This window comes from Rosa rugosa, chromosome 5 (genome assembly GCF_958449725.1).
Source record: "Rosa rugosa chromosome 5, drRosRugo1.1, whole genome shotgun sequence".
Lineage (NCBI taxonomy): Eukaryota > Viridiplantae > Streptophyta > Magnoliopsida > Rosales > Rosaceae > Rosa > Rosa rugosa.
Window position 1 is genome coordinate 43,857,896 of NC_084824.1, and position 10,290 is coordinate 43,868,185.

The 10,290-nt window shown below is 43.6% G+C and overlaps 1 long non-coding RNA gene across 2 annotated transcripts; it reads right to left on the minus strand.

The window, feature by feature from the left end:
• Positions 1 to 3,248: 3,248 nt before the first annotated feature.
• LOC133712898 (uncharacterized) lies at positions 3,249 to 5,400 on the minus strand. Of its 2 annotated transcripts, XR_009847658.1 has the most exons (3): positions 5,156 to 5,397; positions 4,930 to 5,063; positions 3,249 to 4,763 (listed from the first exon to the last, which is right to left on the minus strand). It is a non-coding gene; the product is annotated as an uncharacterized LOC133712898 (long non-coding RNA). The 2 variants fall into 2 exon arrangements; XR_009847657.1 differs by having other exon boundaries at positions 3,249 to 5,063; positions 5,156 to 5,400.
• Positions 5,401 to 10,290: the final 4,890 nt, after the last annotated feature.

The following is a 10,290-nucleotide window of genomic DNA, read 5'->3' on the forward strand; positions in this document are numbered from 1 at the left end:
TGCCTTCAATGAGAATGAATCTCAACGATATATGATACATCGCGCCAAATGCATGTACCTCCAATAAATGAATGTCAACGACACCGATAAGTGACACGTCTCGATAATGAATAAGTGCGCCAGCTACACCGCACATCGCGGTATTGAAATGAATGAATGAATGTTAACAATCCGCGATACGCTGCCACATGAATATTTTCAATAAATGTTAATATGCAATACATCGCCACGAACGAATATTTAATTAATGAATGAATGTTAACGATCCTCGATATGCTGCCACATGAATGTTTCCATTAAAGGTTAATATGCGATACATCTCCACGAACGAATGTTCAATGAATGAATGAATGTTAACGATCCGCGATACGCTGCCACATGAATATTTTCAATGAATGTTAATATGCGATACATCTCCACGAACGAATGTTCAATGAATGAATGAATGTTAACGATGCGCGATACACCGCCACAATGAGTTTGATCAATGAACGAATGTTAACGATACACGATGCGCCATGCTAAGCAAGTACAAAATGCACCAACTATGATAAACCATCACCAAATGCGACGCGCATACAATAATGCTCAACGCTTGCGAATACTCCAGCGCCATGAAAAGTGATACACAATGAAAATGCAACACAATGAGAGGCGAATACAGAAAGGAAAGGCGATACATATTTACTCCAGAATGGCATACAAAGGAACTTCACTACAAAGGCTTTGCGGCTAATAGTGATACACCAATATATCATTTATACAAGTGCGATACACATACTCCACGAAAACGCTACATCTTAATACAAAAGCGATACACCCTAGCACACGAGTGCGATACACAATAATTATCTTCGATACTCCTCCAGCCAAGTCTGATTCTTTGGAATATGAGGAGCCCCTGAAGAAGATCACCGAATTGGAGGATTGACGGGCTGGTCAAGCTCTGGTGGGAAAGATTGGGGGGCGGTACCAATCTCCGCCACTCTCTACCCTGTCACCACCCGATCTCCACTATTGTAGCCTCGCCACATCACCAACAACCGGCGTCCTTAGGTTTCTCACTTAGACGGGGCTTCAGTTCAGCGGGACCACAGGTGGCTCAAGCCCCTAACGGGTGAGGAAGCCGAGCCCTTGGGAGATTAGGCTATAAAGCCTATAACCCAAGCATGAGATTAAGCTATAACGCCCAGAATTCTGGAAAAAGCAAACCGCCAAAGGGGAGAAAAGATTTCAAGAGCAGAAGCACAATGAAAAACAGAGAGAGTGCCATGTTGAGAATGTGATCAAACCATCTCCCCACCCTACCTATTTATAGGGGAGAAAACCGCCACTAACCGCCTCTAGATAACCAATCGTCACGCTGCTTTAATGACCTGCAATAATGACAAGGCACAAAATCAACAAAGCAATAAATATATTCAACGCACGTGGAACTATCGCCCAGAAAATGGACATTCTAATAAATTTCCCATATTTCCAAAGCAAAACGACATCCCAAAAAGAAGACCAATCGGTCAATGTCTCCACAAAATCCAAAGCATTTACACATCTGGCAAACCTATTACTAGCAGAGCAAAACTCAAAAAAGCAAAGAAATTATGTCTCGCCCTCGGCACTGCGCGCCTGCTCCCCCGCTCGGTCTCGCTCTCCCTTTCCGTCTCGCCCCCCAGCATTCTCGCCCTACAGCTCGCCCTCGGCATCCACGCGTGCCTCCCTTGCTCGCCGATAATACCCTCCACCTCGCGATCGCCAGCCTGGCTCGAAACATACTCTGTTGCGGTAGCCAGCTCGCGGATCACAATCCCAGCGCTCCGACCACCACTACCAGCACTAGCCTGCGATCGCGCCGCCTTCTTTGCCTGCATATCACCAACCATCTTCTCCTGATCAATCCAGCCAGCGGCGATACCATCACGGATCGAGTGCAAAGCCCCATCCGAGAAGGCCTTACTCATCTTCTCTTGAAAGGGTGCCGACCTAAGATAGAGATCTACTGCCTTGTTCGCACTGTCACACTTGGCCTTCTTAAGCTTATCACCATGGGTCTCAACAGCGGCACACTATTGAAGGCACTCGTCAGCAAACTCACTAGCCCGAGTCCGCTGCTCAGCCAACTCCCTCCTTAATCGCTCCAACTCTGCCTCCCTCTCGCCAGCTTGGCACTCGACGACCCTCAAGAGGTTAACTTCTCCTTGTAAAGTGCCAACCTGTCCCTCCAATTCCACCACACTGTCAGGGTAGGGAGCCAAACTCTCCAAGGCGGCGCCACGTAGCTCCAACTCAGCATCGCGCTCTCGTACCTGCCTCTCCAATTCCTGTAAACGCTCTTCAGCCTCACCAACCCGGGTCCTAACCTGCTCCAAGGCTTTCAAGCCAACCTCTGCTCTTTGCAGCTTCCAGGTCAGGTCTAGGTTTGACTCCCTCAACGGGGCCACAGAGTTCTCGGCATCTTGCCGACGAGACTCCTCCAATGCGAGCGCTCGCTCCAACTCTATCCTTCTCGTAATCCTATCCATTCAGCTCGCCCTGCAGCTAGGCTATCTCCCGATCAAAATGCGCAAGCAGCTCGGCGGAGGCTTGATAATTCATGTTCATAGCCTGCATCATATCCTACCAAATTAGAACATGCACAAGAAACTCCTTCACCTCCACGAGAGGAACCCTCTCGCCTACCGCGACCGTGATGCTCCCGTGTCATACTGCGTGCAATACCCACAATTAGTTAATCACATCCTGTCTATCGCCTTCCCCGACTTGCCCCACCAAATTTCAAAATCTAATAACCTAGCCCGGAGCCTCAACAGCAAGCCCACTTCAACCCAAAATTCACCTTCTCCAAAACTTAACCGGATTCACGACGACCCAGAGCTTACCGGCAAATCTCACCTCTGGCAAGCGACTCACCAACGAAACCCACACTACCACACAAACGCCCTTAGAAAAACCCAGAAAAGTGAAGACAGCGTACCTGTTCACTCCTCTGACCAGGAAACAGAGACACCGCCGCAAACCACCCGAAATTCCGACCGCCAAACGCAAGATTCAAGCTCCCAGAACGCTAAAGGTTCTAACTTTAATCAATTCTTATCCCAATCTCCAACAAGAACAAAGGAACAGTAACCACCCCCATCTCCCTCCTCTGTCCTTATATAGGGACCTCGAGAATACAGGGACCGTTGGACGTATAAGGACGACGACACCAGATCTCACCACGTTGTTGAAACCAAAAAAAATTCAACAACCCATAAAGGAAAAAACATTTTCGTTAAAGGAGAGAGTGTAAAAGTGGCACGCTTCTTCCAGAAGTCTATCTACTTTTGGATTACTCTAGCTTTGTTCAAATTCAGAAGAAAGAAGTGTAAAAGAATACAACAATGAAGCTGAAGTGTACACGTTAATAAAGGTGGAGTTACTGATTCCAAATTAATCACGAACTCTCAGCCTTAATGACTCCAACTCCATCACCATCAGGTCATCTTGGCAAACAAAAGTTGTCTATATATAAAGAGTTTACTCTACGGCAACGAAAGGGACGAATGGGAGGAGCATAGCAGTGTGAGGAGCATCGTGAAGAAGCAGAGCTACAGCAGCCAAGGAGAGGAAGAAAGCAAGAAAGAGGAGGTGAGCTTTTCACCGATCTGCACCTTTCCTTTGCTGTCCTCAGATGATGCAGGCCTCCAGCGACAGATACCCTATGGTATATCATATATGCTCCGACACGGCGTGCCTTAGGGTGCCGATATTGTCGTCGAGCTCCTGCACGGCGTGCCTTAGGGTGCCGTATCCTCTTCAAGCTCCGACACGGCGTGCCTTAGGGTGCCGATATTGTCGTCGAGCTCCAACACGGCGTGCCTTAGGGTGCCGTATCGTCATCGAGATCTGTCTCCCAAAGCTTTCATAGCTACGATGCTTCGCTGAACTCGCTCTCAGCAGCAACAAAGCAAATACAAGGCTGCTGGAGTACGATGGTGCTAAATGGCAAACAAAAGAAACCAAAGGCCATAATCATCCCTGCTCCCTGTCAACCGTCATAGCCAAACAGCCTGCCCCAAATTCCAATTCAAGTAACACAAAAGCGGTGCAAAGAAACTAAAAGAAATTAACTTTCGACAATTTATGACACTGCGGCTTTTGTCGTTGTTCTGTACCTGCATACAAAAAGGGGTATTTGTCAATGAGGTGCAGTGCGAGAGCATTGTTCTTACATATCAAAACAATTACAGAAGCTGTTACTTCCAGAGGCAAAGCTTTTGCCCCAAATATAAGGCAAGCTCGAAATATATTCTTTCTCAGTGGTCACTACCGAAGCTCTACCTGCACACCAACACAACAAAATGAGTTAAACAAAAGTCCTGCAAGACCTGTTACAAGTTGCTCTATCAAATCAATAATATAATGAAGTTGCAGCAAAGCTTCGCATTTATAAATATAATGCAGAGCTTCTACGTCAAAGTGGTGACCAAGTTATTGAAAGGAAACAAGTTTTGGCCTTTGCATATTAACAAAACATGAACAAGATTATCCCTTGCAAAGCCACGTATTGGCTAAGGGAATTGTTTTGTTTAAACTCCTCCAAAAGGTATTGGCACATAAAGAAAAACAAATATAAAATATGAAGGCAATTGCTGGAGATGTATTCTAGCCAAGGAAAACAAAGTCGGATGGAGACAAAGAACATGTTCCTTTATTGATCACAATTGAAAAACAAAAGAAGAACCATTATCACTCTATGTCAGCAAGAACTGTCCCTCCAATAACACCTACAAGCAAAACTAAAGAGAGTTAATTGAAGGAGAGTTGTCGGTGAAAGCACGGAGTCCAGTTTAATATCTCTTCTTAAAATCAAGCTCCGAATACATGTTATCGGGCTTAAGAAGTACAAGAATTCTTAACCCATTACAGAAAAATGGAGCTTTACATATATACCTGAGTTGTGATCAAAGGCGGGAATTTCGCTACTAATTTGACGGCCATTCGAAGCACACCATTTGTTCAATAAAACGCAGAAGCCAAATTGAACATCAAAAGGTGAAGAAGCAAACTCCTAAGTGGTGGATACCCTGTCAAAATTTACCATAAAGGGTGCATGTCAGCACCTGAGTCTTTGAATTATAAAGCTAGAAGCAAAAAACAAAATGGAGAGGGTCCTCACCCAATTTTTTTCTCACTAAGAAGCGATGAAGCCAATTGCAAGCTTCAATGGTTGAGAAATTCTGTTTTGACAAAGACCCAGGCTCGTCTCCATCTCCAAGTCATGTTGCATCTCCAAATCCATCTCAAAGTCCTTCATCGATTGGCAAAGGTATGCCTTGTTCTGGGAGTATTTAGCTATGCTTCGAGTTTGTCTGGGTTTGGCTAAGAGAAGAAAGAAAGAAGGGAGCAAAAAATGGAACAACATCTTCCTTGTTGGCGTGAAGTCCTAGCAGCTGGGCCTCTGTTTCACTTTGGGCCTCCAAGAAGCTTCCAGTGGCTGCCCATAATAAATCTGGGTGTCCAAAAGAGAAAAAGAAAAGCTTGATGGGTGTCTCCAGGATTCAGATGAAAATTTAAAAGTGCGATTCGGAGTTTACTCGACGCTACGGGTGTCCAAATGAAAATTACCCGGACATTATTGGTTTTGTGAAAAATTCTTCAAAACCCAAAATAAAATATCCTTTTGGTACAAAACCAAGAAAAATCTCAAATTTCCAAAAGTCAGAACTACAATGGTTTGATCCCTTCACAGGGTATGTAGGCAATCTAGCGACCCACTAGATGCAACTACAAATTCAAATCGAATCCCTGACTCCACCAGTCAAATTCAGCCAATCCGAATCCCTGACTCCACCAGTCAAATTCACACAAACACCAGAAAAATAAAATCATTCCCAAATTACCCAAAAGCAAATTCAAGGGCACTAAACCCTCACAAATATCTCAAACACAAATCCAAAAGTAAATGGGTCATCTACCCATTTAAATCCCAAATGCTGGAACTACATGTGGTTTGATCCCGCAACGGTATGTAGGCAATCTGGAATCAAATGATCTAGATGCAATCGCGTCCTAAACACTTTTCCTATCCCAAAAATCCAAGTCCTCCAATGGGTCATTTACTCATTGGAACTCTTGAACTACGAGTGGCTTGATCCATTCCCGGGTACGTAGGCAACCAATTCCAAAATTCGGGTGCAGCCGCAAAAACAAACAACCACACACTGGTTTCTTTATAAATGGAATCAAAGGGTGTTCCCTTGTAACAAGGGATTGTAATTAAGAGACACATTCTGTCTTGAATGGGTCGAACCCGAAATAATTAAAACTCTATTCAGTTAATGAATACGAGTGAAATTACGTTGGGTGACATTTTACACTCTGTGCAATTTTTGCTCAACACACGTGTCCAACATATTTGAGCGTTACAGAGAAAATGCGTCGTCACCTCGACTCCTTACCACTACGCCATTATTACATGTTACGGACTCCAGTACACCGGACTTCCCACACACGGAAAACGAATGACAACAGCACACGTGTCACCAGGGCATAGCCTATGTGCCAAAAGAGTCATGAAACCCTAACACAGATTCGCGATAGCGACACAACGCCAGTCGCGAGTACGAACTCCTCACCCCAGCTAAGACTCCTCTTAGATGGGAACTTGGGGGACTGGGGGTAATGGTTGTACAGAAGCCACGTGGCATAAACTCGTCTTGCACTTTCGATACTTCTACCAAAGACAAACTCCCCACCAAGAGAACTCTTGATCGGGGACTTGGGGGACTTGTTGGTATATGTATACCTCCTAGGCATAAGTATCGGAAGCACAAGACTCATATCGCTGATATAGAAGTAAGGAAAGCCTCCAGCTGAAGGTCCCGATACCCCTCTGGGGGATATCAGGAACCCCGATCATCCCACACCAAAAGAAACGGAACCAAGTTTCCACACATCTGCTACATTAAGGTCATCTCCAATAACCCAGAGAGGTAATTGTTTACTATCGCTTTCTATTATCGTTATCTTATATCGATACTGACTTAGGCATCGGAGAGTTGAAGGTCGGCACACCCGGTCTTCCCTCTGACCTTTGTTTGTTTTATAGATAAGCGAGACCGAGAGCGATAGTAGCAGACCAGACCAATCCGTGATTTAGATGGATCTAACCCTTCCGAGACAGCTGAAACATTTGGCCTGAGCCAATCCCCCCCCCCCCCCCCCCCCCAAAGCCAAGTTTCGAAAGCATAGCTTCCAAAAACCCCCCATTCCACCCTGTCATATGCTTTGCTCATGTCGAGTTTAAGCACCGAATACCCAACATTCCCTCTTCTTCTCCTTTTCAAACAATGAGAGATTTCAAACGCAAGTAGGGAATAATCTGAAATTAACCTTCCCGGGACAAAGGCACTTTGATAAGGTGAAATGATGCTATCCAAAAGAGGTTTCAGTCTATTCGCTAGTACCTTAGAACCAATTTTATATATCACATTGCATAGGCTAATGAGGCGGAGTTGGTGTACAAACTCAGGAGTTTTTACCTCCGGGATCAGAGTTACCCAAGTACCGTTGATCTCTCTTAGTAGTTCCTCTGAGTTAAAGAAACATTTCATAGCCTCCACAATATCGGTGCCAACCATTCCCCAAAACTACTGATAGAAAGCAGGAGAGAACCCATTTGGCCCGGGGCCTTTGACAGATGCATTTGTTTTAGGGCTTTGAACACCTCAGACTCATTAATCTCTACATTAAGCTGCCTCCCCACCTCCTCTATAACCACCCTTGGTATAACACTCTGATCATCCTCCTGAAAGACCAGCTGCGATGAAGTGAACAACTCTTCATAGTAATTTAGCACAATTTTTCGCAGCTCCTCCTCTTCGTTACACCAAATGCCTGCTTCATTGTACAAGCCTTTTAATGTATTCTTCTTCCTCCTGTTACTTGCTTTCTTATGGAAATATTTTGTGTTTAAATCCCCTTGACTTAGCCAAAGCACCCTAGAGCGCTGCTGCCAAAAAACTTGTTCCTTGTATAGCAACTCCTGCAATTTTGTTTCCAACGCAGCCCTAGTATCATCAGTTTGTGAAGAGGATGAAACATAATAAAATACCGCTAGCTGGTCCCTTGTTTTTTTTATGTCCTCCTACAAAGACCCAAAATGAGTGCTACTCCAACTCAATAACAGCTCCCTTGTATTGTGGATATTGTTGCAAACCAATGTAAACGGGCAGGTACCCGTGGCAGTGTCCCAACCTCTCCCTCCTTGCAATCCTCCTCTCTTAACCGAAAGTCTTCAAAACGGAAACGCTTATGCTTCCTCCGACGTCTAGTCTTCCTTCTCCTGGCTTCCAAAATAATAGGTAAATGGTCTGACTTGCTAGGGCTCAAGTGTAACACCCTCGAAACCTGGAAAACATGCACCCATGATGGGCTAGCAGTAGATCTGTCCAAACGCACTTTAATCTCTTCCCCATTCCGTTTCCCTCTCTAAGTGAACTGGGGACTGACAAAATGTAAATCCCTCAAGCCACAAGCACTCAACGCCTCCCTAAAACCTTCCATTTGCCATTCCCCCTTCAACGGTCCTCCCTCCTTCTCCAAAAAAGAAATAATCTTATTGAAATCACCTCCTGCAACCCAAGGTAGAGAACACATCTATTGACCTAGGGCTTTTAGCAACGACCAAGAGCGGTGATGATTCTCGTCTTTTGGTTGACCATAAACTCCGATAAACTTCTACTGTACCCCATTTGGTTCCTCCCTTACTTCAACATCGATATGATTCTCACTGTAGAAGCGTAGAGAGACCTTAACATCATTCTTCCACAGTAGACTTAAACCACCTGATCTACTGACACCCTTATCATGTTTTTTCTTTATGAATTTACAATTAACAGAGAACACATTATCCAAACCCAGCTGACGCCTTAGACCTAATATCTCTTCTACAGTACATCTTATTTATGAAAGAAAAATGATTTTGGGAACATTGAGGGATAAGACCCCTTTCAGCCCTTTCACTGTCCAAGGGTTCCCAATCTCTTGGCAGTTCCAATACAAGAGATTCATTGCTCGTGATGGGTCGAGATCGGACCCATCATGGAGAGAAGTTCTGGAGTACGCCCTAGACTCTTCTTCGGAGAAATAGCACCAACACCAACCCTGCACACCAGCTAGGTAACCATTCTTAGCAGCCTTACCTTGTCTCTTAATTGGACTCCCTACCCTCTTCATTTTATTACTTGGGCCCGGACTCTGCTTATTCCCATTAACTTCCAACCCCAAGCCCACGTCCTTTTTTGTTTTTCCACTGAGCCCCCGAGATAGTGCTTCAGGCCCAGTAACTGGCAACAGCTAATCCGAATTTGTACTACTGATTTCCCGCCCTTGACAACTCAAAGACATAACATCCTTCTTTAACTATTTTGGTATCATCTAGCTCCGTCTACATTTTTTTCTGCATTTTCAAAAGTAAATTAGACGTATTGATAGGATCCAAAAAATAATGTTATGAATTCCTAGATATTTACCAATTGAAGATTTATGAGTAATGCCTAACATAGCATATATGTCTCTTTTAACAGTATTAGAACATTAGAGGAAAAGTAATAATAGACTTATTAAAATTTATCTGTTGTCCAGAAGCTTATGAAAAATGTAGCTAGAATATGAGCAATATTAGTAGCTGCAGAATGAGAAACTTCGCAAAGATTAAACAGTCATTTGCAAACATAAGATTAGAAATTTTCAAACCATGTTTAGAAGATAAAATACCAACATGAGTTCTAGGAGAACGTGTCAATAGATTAGTTTTCTAATGAAAGCTTCCATAGTATTGAGCAGAATAGAAAAAGAAACATAAGTAATACAAAATTTAATAAGATTAATCCAAGTAGGAGCAAAACCAAAAGCTGAGAGACAAGCAGTAAAATAGTCTCAATTATAAGCTTTTTCTAGATCTAGCTTAAGAGCCATAGTACCTTGCTTACCCTTTTTTTTGTTAAACATAGAGAATAACTCAAGAGAAATAACAATATTATCTTGAATTGATCTGCCAGGTGCAAAGGTACCTTGATTCTAAGAAATATAGTTATTCAATAAAGGCCGTAATCGATGAATAATAACTTTAGAGATTATCTTGTAAGAAACATTACATAAGCTAATAGGTCTATAATGGTTGACCATCTCAGGAGCCTCAGTTTTTGGAATAAGAACAATGTTAGTTCGAATTATCAAACTAAGATCCAGATTTGAAGGGGGGGAAAAAACTAAATGAAATAGAGAGTTTTTAACCTGATTCCAAAAAAA